The sequence below is a fragment of the Eurytemora carolleeae genome, unplaced genomic scaffold (assembly GCF_000591075.1).
Source record: "Eurytemora carolleeae unplaced genomic scaffold, Eaff_2.0 scaffold572, whole genome shotgun sequence".
NCBI classification, from domain to species: Eukaryota; Metazoa; Arthropoda; class Copepoda; order Calanoida; family Temoridae; genus Eurytemora; species Eurytemora carolleeae.
Genome location: NW_019396478.1, coordinates 12,300 through 21,400, shown reverse-complemented (window position 1 = coordinate 21,400; position 9,101 = coordinate 12,300). Strand labels below are relative to the sequence as shown.

The 9,101-nt window shown below is 32.5% G+C and overlaps 1 long non-coding RNA gene across 1 annotated transcript; it reads right to left on the bottom strand.

The window, feature by feature from the left end:
• Positions 1–1,118: 1,118 nt before the first annotated feature.
• On the bottom strand, positions 1,119–5,257 carry LOC111704004 (uncharacterized). The gene is made up of 4 exons (XR_002765726.1): positions 4,538–5,257; positions 4,394–4,470; positions 2,161–2,214; positions 1,119–1,630 (listed from the first exon to the last, which is right to left on the bottom strand). It is a non-coding gene; the product is annotated as an uncharacterized LOC111704004 (long non-coding RNA).
• Between the last annotated feature and the right edge of the window lie 3,844 nt (positions 5,258–9,101).

Sequence of the window (9,101 nt, the reverse complement as noted above, 5' to 3'; positions counted from 1 at the left end):
AAATTTTGGTAATTTCAAAAACTTAATTGCTGCTCGTTAAGAAAACGTTGCTCAGCCCTAGTCTCCAGTGTAAATGTAGAGTGGTCTCCAGTGTAAATGTAGAGGGGTCTCCAGTGTAAATGTAGAGGGGTCTCCAGTGTAAATGTAAAGGGGTCTCCAATAAAATATTTGGGGTCTCGGATTAGATATCAATACAAAATTTCGTCATTTAGTAAATACAACTTTTTTAAATGCTAATTTGGAGTACTTCCAGCGTTAGCAACCCCCCTTATTAGATTTGTGGATTTGTGATAGTACACAAGGGAGGGGGTGCAGGGCCGCCGTGAGCCCCGCGAAATGGTATCCAAGTCTCCGTATTCGCAGATGCGTATTTAAAATCACCCTTAAATGTTAGAATAGATATTATAAAAAGTAATAAAGAAAATTTTTAAAGAAAATAATTAATTATGTAGTGTTTCTTGAATAACCAAAAACTATTTAAAATTAAATATTTTTTCGAAACATTTTTTATACATTACTTCTGTAATATCTATTCTAAAGGATAGGGGCCGGTAGTGCCAGGTTTTTTTTTTAATACTCATCTGCGAAACCAGAAGCTTGGAGACCATATCGCGGGGCTCATGGCATCCATGCACCCCCTACCAAAGCACACTAGATAATTTTCTCAATATGTATTTTTTCTTTCAGAAAAGAAAAATTTTCCTCAAAAAAAGAACAAAAATATTTGATGAGAAAAAGGTGACAAAATTACATCAAGATGTTTTCGAAGCAATTCATTCAAAACTTTTCTTTGTTTGTAATTTATTGTTTAAAGTTTGGGAGAAATATATTGCCTGAAAGATAGGTCAGAGGACCTGACAGATATAAATCTTTTAAAGTGTTTCTTTTATCCGAAAATACCTCTTGGGGCCCTTAATTCAATTAAAACTATTTTTTAAGCTCAAATTCTCTTTTTTTTATCAAATGAAAATGAAATCAAGTGTAAAAAAACCTTTTGATTGTTAAAACTAAAAATTTTTCTACCCAGACTTTTAACGAGTAACGAGTTCCACAATCAAAATTTGAAGTAAATCGGTGACGGGGTTCATGAGTTCTGATCAGAAATACAAACATCCTAATCAAACAAACATAGACAAGCATATATTTAGATTAGCATCTTAGTAAACATTTTTCATATTCAGTAAGCATAAAATTAACCTACGGCACGGATGAGTGACGAACTAGCTGTACGTATCACTTGTATGGACAATAAACATTCATCATAATTTGTACGTTAAGACCAGCATTGTTTTACCATTGATAACATTTTCCATTTACAGGGTGTACCAAGGAGAATGTGTTGATTATTATTTCAAGAATCATACATGTAAAAGTAGGTTGACAGTTTAATACCTCAAATAATTTAAAGTCTCAAAGAAGACTTTCAAATGTCGTCGGTCTCCTGTCTAGTTTCGTGGGACAACCTGTACTGAAAGCTATTTCTTTGAATTTATTTTTTGAAAACTGCAGAAATATTTTCATATGTAACATCTGTTTGAAAAATCTATCAGTGTACTGGATTGCATTCAGATTTAGTCTTGGTTGCGCAGGTGTCATGAAAGTCCAGTTTACAGACTTTGCAATGCATTCCCTAAAATCAAAATAAATTTATTTCCAGGTGTTCCCCTTCCCCCCCCCCCTAAAACGTACTTGAAATAAAAATTATGCAATGTAATGCATTGCAAAGTTTTGCCTCAAACTCTAATTTACTTATCTTTTTATATTTTTAATTTCAAAATGACCTAGATATTATAAACGTGTACTATTTGAGCTATAGCTGACTATATCTAAGGTATACAACATAAGGTTGCAGGGAAGGATTACAATAATAGAATTTGAGGCAAGTAATTAAGTACTGAATTGTTCGATGTACAATGGCATCCTTAATACACCTCCTTTCTGAGTGACAACTGATGTGACCACAAGTCACTTTTACAGAGAAGCCAAAATCGAATAAAATCAATTTTCAGCTAGTAAAAGATATCTCAATCATCCAAGATCAGACAGAAGATAAAAGGATACCTTTGAGAGTCGAATTTCTCCTTTTTAGTAAATAGTTAAATAAACAAATATTGATATATGTTGAAAAACATAATTACTAATGCTGGTTCAAGCTTCTACCTGCCTAATCAGCCCAAGAAGCATCTGTTTACAGAATGCACACCAAGTAGGCATCTGGATATATAAGGTATAGTGAAAACAAGTTCTGGAAAAGAAATTTCAAAGGAACAATTTCAGGAAATACAATTCACAAAGAAAGAAATTGAGTTTTGCCACAAACTCCGATTTTCTAATCCCTTTATCTTTCCAACCCGAATTCGAAGACCTTTGATATTTTAAACTATATAATTTTGCGAGCTAAAATGGTCTAGGTTTGAAATATCAAAGGTTTACATCGTCAGATTTCAAAGATATCAAAGGGATTTTAAAATTTGAGTTTGTGGCAAAAACTCAATTTCTTTAATCTTGTCTTTGTTTTTTTTCCAAAAAAAATATCTTTGAAGCTTGCTTTTTTCATATTTTAATTCTTCGGAGTTTAACATATTGTGCTATTTTTGATGCATCTAGCAGGGGGGTGTCAGCGTAAAAGTGACCCTCCATACAAAGATGGCAATGCCCGATTTACAACGGTATCAATAAAATCTCTGTCTGTACGTTCATGATAAAGTATATTTTGATATCCATGTTTTCTTCCTTCTGTTAAATTTTATTTGCCGTTTCTCTGTAAAAGTCGCTTGTGAACTTCTGGCTTATAAGAAACATTGGAGAAATTTAAAATTTTACTCTTTTTGAGTCAGGAAAACTATGATATTTTCGACATTTTAGATCGTATTAACCCTATTCCTGCTAGGGGGTGGGGAGGTCAATTTGAACCCCCCCCCCCGTGTGGTTTTTTACATAACTTAAAAAGTATTGGTCTTAGGCTGTTGAAATTTTCTGACTTTTCCTAAATACCCAAAGCCCTCCCTTTAGGCCTCTAACCGGGCTTTATACTAATTGCCTGAGTCATCAGGAACACTGCCTGAATGACTGCTTTTTCCTGTAACAAACTAAATCTTTGTTTTGACCCACTTTTAGTTGTCGGATTTTGATATTTTTTAGCTTTTTGGAAAGCCTATTGCATAAGAAAACGGATTGCACGAGTTCTGCAAAGAAATTTTTTCAAATTATTTGCCAACAATACGTTAACAGAAGTTTGCACATTTTTACTTTTTCTTAATTACACATCAGGTTATTTAAAATTTTACAAAATTTTGCATATTTGAAATGGCATGGTCAAGGGCTTTTCAAAAATGTATTCTTTTTTATTTTTTGGACATTTCCTTTTTGCAAACATTTGTACTTTATAAATGGAGTTTGCAAGCAAAAATTCAATTTTAGCAAATTCGCAATTTTTTTGCAGATTCTACAAGTACAGCATAAGCGTCTTCCAATGATGTATCATTTGTGAATTTGCAAACAACCCATCAAAAGAAATTTGCACATTTTTAGTTTTTCTTAATTACACATCAGGTTATTTAAAATTTTGCATATTTGAAATGGCATGGCATGGTAATTTATCATTTTTTGGACAATTTTTGTTCTAAACTTTTTTACTTTGTAACTAGATTTTGCAAAAAAAATTTCAATTTTTGCAAATTTGCATATTTTTTTTGCAGATTCTAAAAGGAGAGCACAAGAGCTTTGGATTTAAAGACATAGGGTTAGCCCAAATTTTACTCATTTAACCAAAAATTCNACTGGGACACCCCTCTATATCCTTATTGTGATACAAATATATAACATTTAAAACAGTTTTGGAAACCCCTTGGGCTGTACTTTGATAATCTGCAAAAAAAATCGAAAATTTCAAAGAAAAAATGTGAAAAAAAGTGCGCGAACTAAGATATTTTCAAAAGACTTTGACCCAACGAATTTAAATATACAAAAAAAAATTGCAAAAACTAAATGTGTATACATGACAAACTGAAAACGTGCGAAAATCTTCGCAAAATTTCTTTGCAGAAACTGTGCAATCTGTTTCCTTTTGTTAAAGCCCTGCAGGTGTTAGCTGTAAATGGGAACAGTAAGGGAATTTCGGGTTTACGATTTACTTAAATTACGCTTACAGTCCCTTTAACTAGAACTTGATTTAAAAACCTGTATGTTTTATTTTTTTTCGTTAGTAGGGCCTGGGGAGGGGCGTTTTCATAATTTATTCATTTATCATAAATACTTGGCTTTGCAAAAGTAGAAAAATAATCCGATTTGGAAAATAATTTTGAAGAACCAATGCTGGTTTAACAGCTAATGAATATATGGAAACATTTTTGATTCCTAGATAGTTATAGTTTAACTTAAACTTTGATATTACCATATATTGACGAATAACTAATTCATGTCGGCGACTGCGACTTTCCATTTTGTTATCCATTTTAGCTGTCAAACAACCTAAAAATAGAAAAATATCAAAAGCCCATAACTGAGAATCTAAATGATTATAAGATGAAATTCTCACCCTGATTTGACAGTTCTGCACTGGTCTCAGCAAGCTGTGACTTTCTATCCCTATTTGACCTATTTACCAGAAATCTGTTGCTTATTCTCTATCATACTTTGATGTCGGTGGATGCGCTGTAAATGAAAAAGAATAAAAAGGAGAACTCGCAAGTTGAATTGACTGCTTTAAGACCGAAACGTAATTGAATTGAAATTGAAGAAAACAAGCACAAATTGCCCTGGTTAGTCCACAGTGTGGCAGTATTATGTAATACGGGGACTGGGGGGAAAAGTGTAAAAGCCTAGTTCAAGTTCAAGTGTAAACCAGTTTTAAAGGGACTATCAGCGTAATATCCTCCATTTTAAAGAGTTGCTTGTATAGTATACTAAATATTAAACTAGTTTGCTAGAGGGTTGTTTGCGGGATCCCCATAAAATTTAACAAAACTTTAATGATATAATAACTAGGATTGATATCTCAAACACGACACTCTATAACAGTTTCTATATCTTGTCAAGCCCTTGAGTTTTTTTCATAATCTTTAAAAAATTGTTTTGCAAAAATCCAGTTGTTAAGACAAAGTTTAGCAAAAACTAAAATTGTGCAATATTAACAAATCGTACATTTCTGAAAAGTTTTTTACCCAGCAAAACTTGTGCATAGTCACAAGCTTTTCAAAGAGCTTCATATATATATGGTTAGATACGGTTAAATTTACTTTATCCTGGAAATTTTAAAACAAATACTGGCCTTTGAAAAGTCTTTGATGTGTCTTTTTAGTCTTGCAGGGGCCCGCAAACTACACTATTTTGCATACTTCATGATAAGATAAGCACATGATTCATATTAGATAAGTAAAAGCCATAAAATTAAAATTAAGAACTCCAGCAATTTTCCAAAAATAATATTTTTAATTCTTTTTGAATTATACACGATGATAAGGAAGACATATTTTTACTGTATTTCACCTGAATTACGATGAAAAGGAGAACCATTTTTATCTTATCAAGAATATAATATAATATATAATAGAATATAAATCTTTTATTTCATTTTTAAACACGGGGGTTTTCCTTGATAACAAATAACATAAGGGTTCCCCTTAAGTTAAAAAACAAAAACAAAATGTTACTAACTGAGGGAAACTAAATAAAATTTTTTTCTTAGTTGCGTATTTTCTAAAAAAAAAGTTGAGAAATCCTTTAAAATGTAAAACCTAAATTTTAATTTAATACTTCCTTTATGGGAAAAAATTCCGTTTTTCCTTCATTGGAAAGTTGCCACTTGGAAGATTGTCATTTAGGAAAATGTACACTTGGGAAGTTGCCACTTGGGATATTGTCACTTGGGAAGTTACCCTTGGGAAAATGCCTTTGGGAAAGTACCTAACACCATAAAAGGTGCCTCCTCACAACCTTGACCTGATTAACAATATTGAAGATCTTTTAAAGGCTTATTACAATTATAAATAATTAATTTTTAAATTGAATCGGACACACCCATCTGTAAAAAGAAGAGCCCTTTGAATTACGTCTCAAAATTCCTTTAAATAGTTTGCTTGGGTTATAACAGTGGCATAATAAACATTAATTAGAAATAAATCTCTCTCGGGCATTTCAAACTGCAAAAGTAGAATGAGAAGCAGGAAATAGGAATAAAGGCATGAGAAAGCCAGTCGCACTGCTTTGCAGACGAGTTCGGTATTACACACGCACAGTCTTCTGGTACAGACACTCACGCATGACGTTTCCGCCCCTGCAGATGAGAAGTGCTATGCTTTTTACATGAATCGGAAAATTCATTAAAATCCAGTTTTAATAGATTTAGGGTGTCCACGAAATGACCATGTTTTTTGCGCAAAATTTTCTCGCAAACTGTTTTTTTGGCAATCTTTTGCGCAATTAGCGCAAAGTTTTGCACAAAACGTAAATTTATATTTTAAACGTGTAAATATAAGAGTAATTATAAAACTTTATAAATCTAAAACTTTCAGAATTTTGAAGAATCAAAACTTTAAACTTTGTTTTAAATTAATTTTTGGTAAATTTATCATCCTTTGAAAGGATTCCTATTTCCTTTCTAACAGGATGCAGCTCTCACTTAAAAGGGATTGTTATAAATCAGGCATTTTCCTCTTCGCATGGAGGGTCACTTGAAATCATGTTTACAGTCCATTCTAGAAATGAAAATAGTATGAATGTGATGAAACAAAAGATCCTTTTTTGCATTAATTGTACATAGTATAACCTTTTCAGAAAATAAAGTTTTGAAAAGCAATAAATATTTACAACTGTTTTCTTATCTTTGCTGTCTAACTCTATTGAAGATTTAAATCTTAACAAAAAAAGTAAATATATTTTAGAGTCTTATTTTTAAGATTAAGATTTATAAATAACATACTAGCAGAAATGCCCGGTGTTGCCCATAAAATTTCGAAAAATTCTAAATTTTTTATCTTTTGTCGCCCCGGGTATCCCTTAAAATTGTCAGCCAATTTGGTCCAGTCGGTTGGTTGAAAATTCAATTTTGAGTTTTGGACATCTTTAAAGCAATTTTTTAATTTCTAAAAGGCTTAAAGTTCTTTTAAAAACAAGTATGCCCATTGTATAATCTATAGAAAGGGTAGATACAAGAGGGGCACGCACTACATCAGGTTTCCAGCGGAAGCAAACTTTCGATCAAACTGCGCAAATTTGCTTGCGTATTCCGCAAACTTTTGTGGAAGCAAGCGCAAACGATGTGCAATTCCGCGCAATAAAAAATTCGTGAGTTACCAATACCATCCAGCATTAAAAGTTTTATTATATTTTATATTAAATAATGTGCATTTTTTCCTACGTAAGAAAATCGCAATAATGCGGAATTTGCGGTTGAACGATTTTTTCCATCCCCCAGGAAAGCCTAGCACTAATTTTACTATTTTCATAAATACAGTTTTTTCTATAATAGATATCTATACATAAAAGAAGGAGAAGCTAATGATACACTATAATTTTATTTTTATAAAAAATAACTTTTGAACTTAAATGTGATATATAATAAACTTCAAATCATATATATATATATATTTTTCATCCTGCATATAAGTTCAAATTTGCTTTATTAGAACCAGTACAAGGATTGCACGGTGAAGTGTGTGCTTGTACCAGCTCATCTAGTGTACCCAGTATGTGGTTGATCCAGCACGTTTTTTGCAACAGAATTAGGCAGGCGGAACTAAAGGGATAATGTAACCAACCTTTTCCTGTAAACTTTATATATAATGTTTAGGGAGTTCAAAGTACGCTTTTTTAATAAAGAATAATAAAATATTAATCTTAACAAATGTCAATCATGGTTGGAATCAATCATCCATACATAGCAACTCTGCCTGATGTTTACATAAACTAAAACTCCTATTTGTAAAAATCACAAACGAATGCAAAAAACTCTTTAAAATTGATATTTGTGCTTTTATGATAAAATTGTTGAAATGCCTTTATATGTTTGTATTTTTGTGAACATCCTGTGTACTGTGTGTGCATTTTTGACGTATAGGCTCAAGGGTAAGAAGCTACACCTTGAAAACTAACTTTGGAGTCTTGAAAAGATGATATCAGAGTTGAAGCCGACACTTGCCCAGCTCCAGAGTTCACAAATCAACTCTGTACCAACAAAAAGGGTATTTTATTGATGCTAAACAGCTATCCAAATACAGGATTCTATCTTAATGAGCTTCTAGCTTCTCCCCTACAGCAGCATCTTTCAACAGTCCTGAACCGGACAGCTCCAGGATCTAGGTCGATTCATCTATACTAGCTTCTAGCAGCTCCCCTACAGCAATATCCTTCAACAGTTCTGCACCAGAGAAGCTCAGGGTTCTAGCATTAATCTATTCCAGCGTCTAGCAGCTACCCTAAAGGAGCATTCTTCAACAGTCTGCGCCAGAGAAGATAAGGGTTCTAGGATTCATCTATACCAGCTGTTGAGTAGCTCCCCAACAGAAATCAACTCCACAATTTAATTACGCCCCCATATATTCCATAATAAGTTTTAAATAAACATTTTAAACCCCTCCATATATCATTTAATTAGAATAATTAACATATTTGCTTTTTAGAGCGCTTCGGGTCCCCTTCATGTAAATAATTTAAATTTGTAACTGTTGCTTTTAATAATTTTAAAATATTGGCGGATGTTTCTTTCCGAATTGACGCATTCAAAAAGAAAAATCCCACTATTTTTTTCTCTCCAATTTTGATGGTCCATAATTTTTCCCTGGGTCTTGTGAGGTCCCAGACAAAATTTGGTACCCTACGGTTCAGCCGTTTTGACTTGTATTGTATACAAACGGACAGACAAACAAACAGACACCCAGACAAGCAAAGTATACATATATACATATATATCTGTAGATCAGTGTCCAAGTTTCCTCTCGAAGCTGAAAACCAATTTGGCAGTGCGAGTAAGTTGGAACTAATTATACAATGTAATTGACTAGTCTAGTAGATTTAACCAGCATACTCTATAACTTTCTTTTTTTCCCCGCCAAATTCAAATTTAGTTTTTTAAACGTTGATTGAACACATTTTACAATTAACTT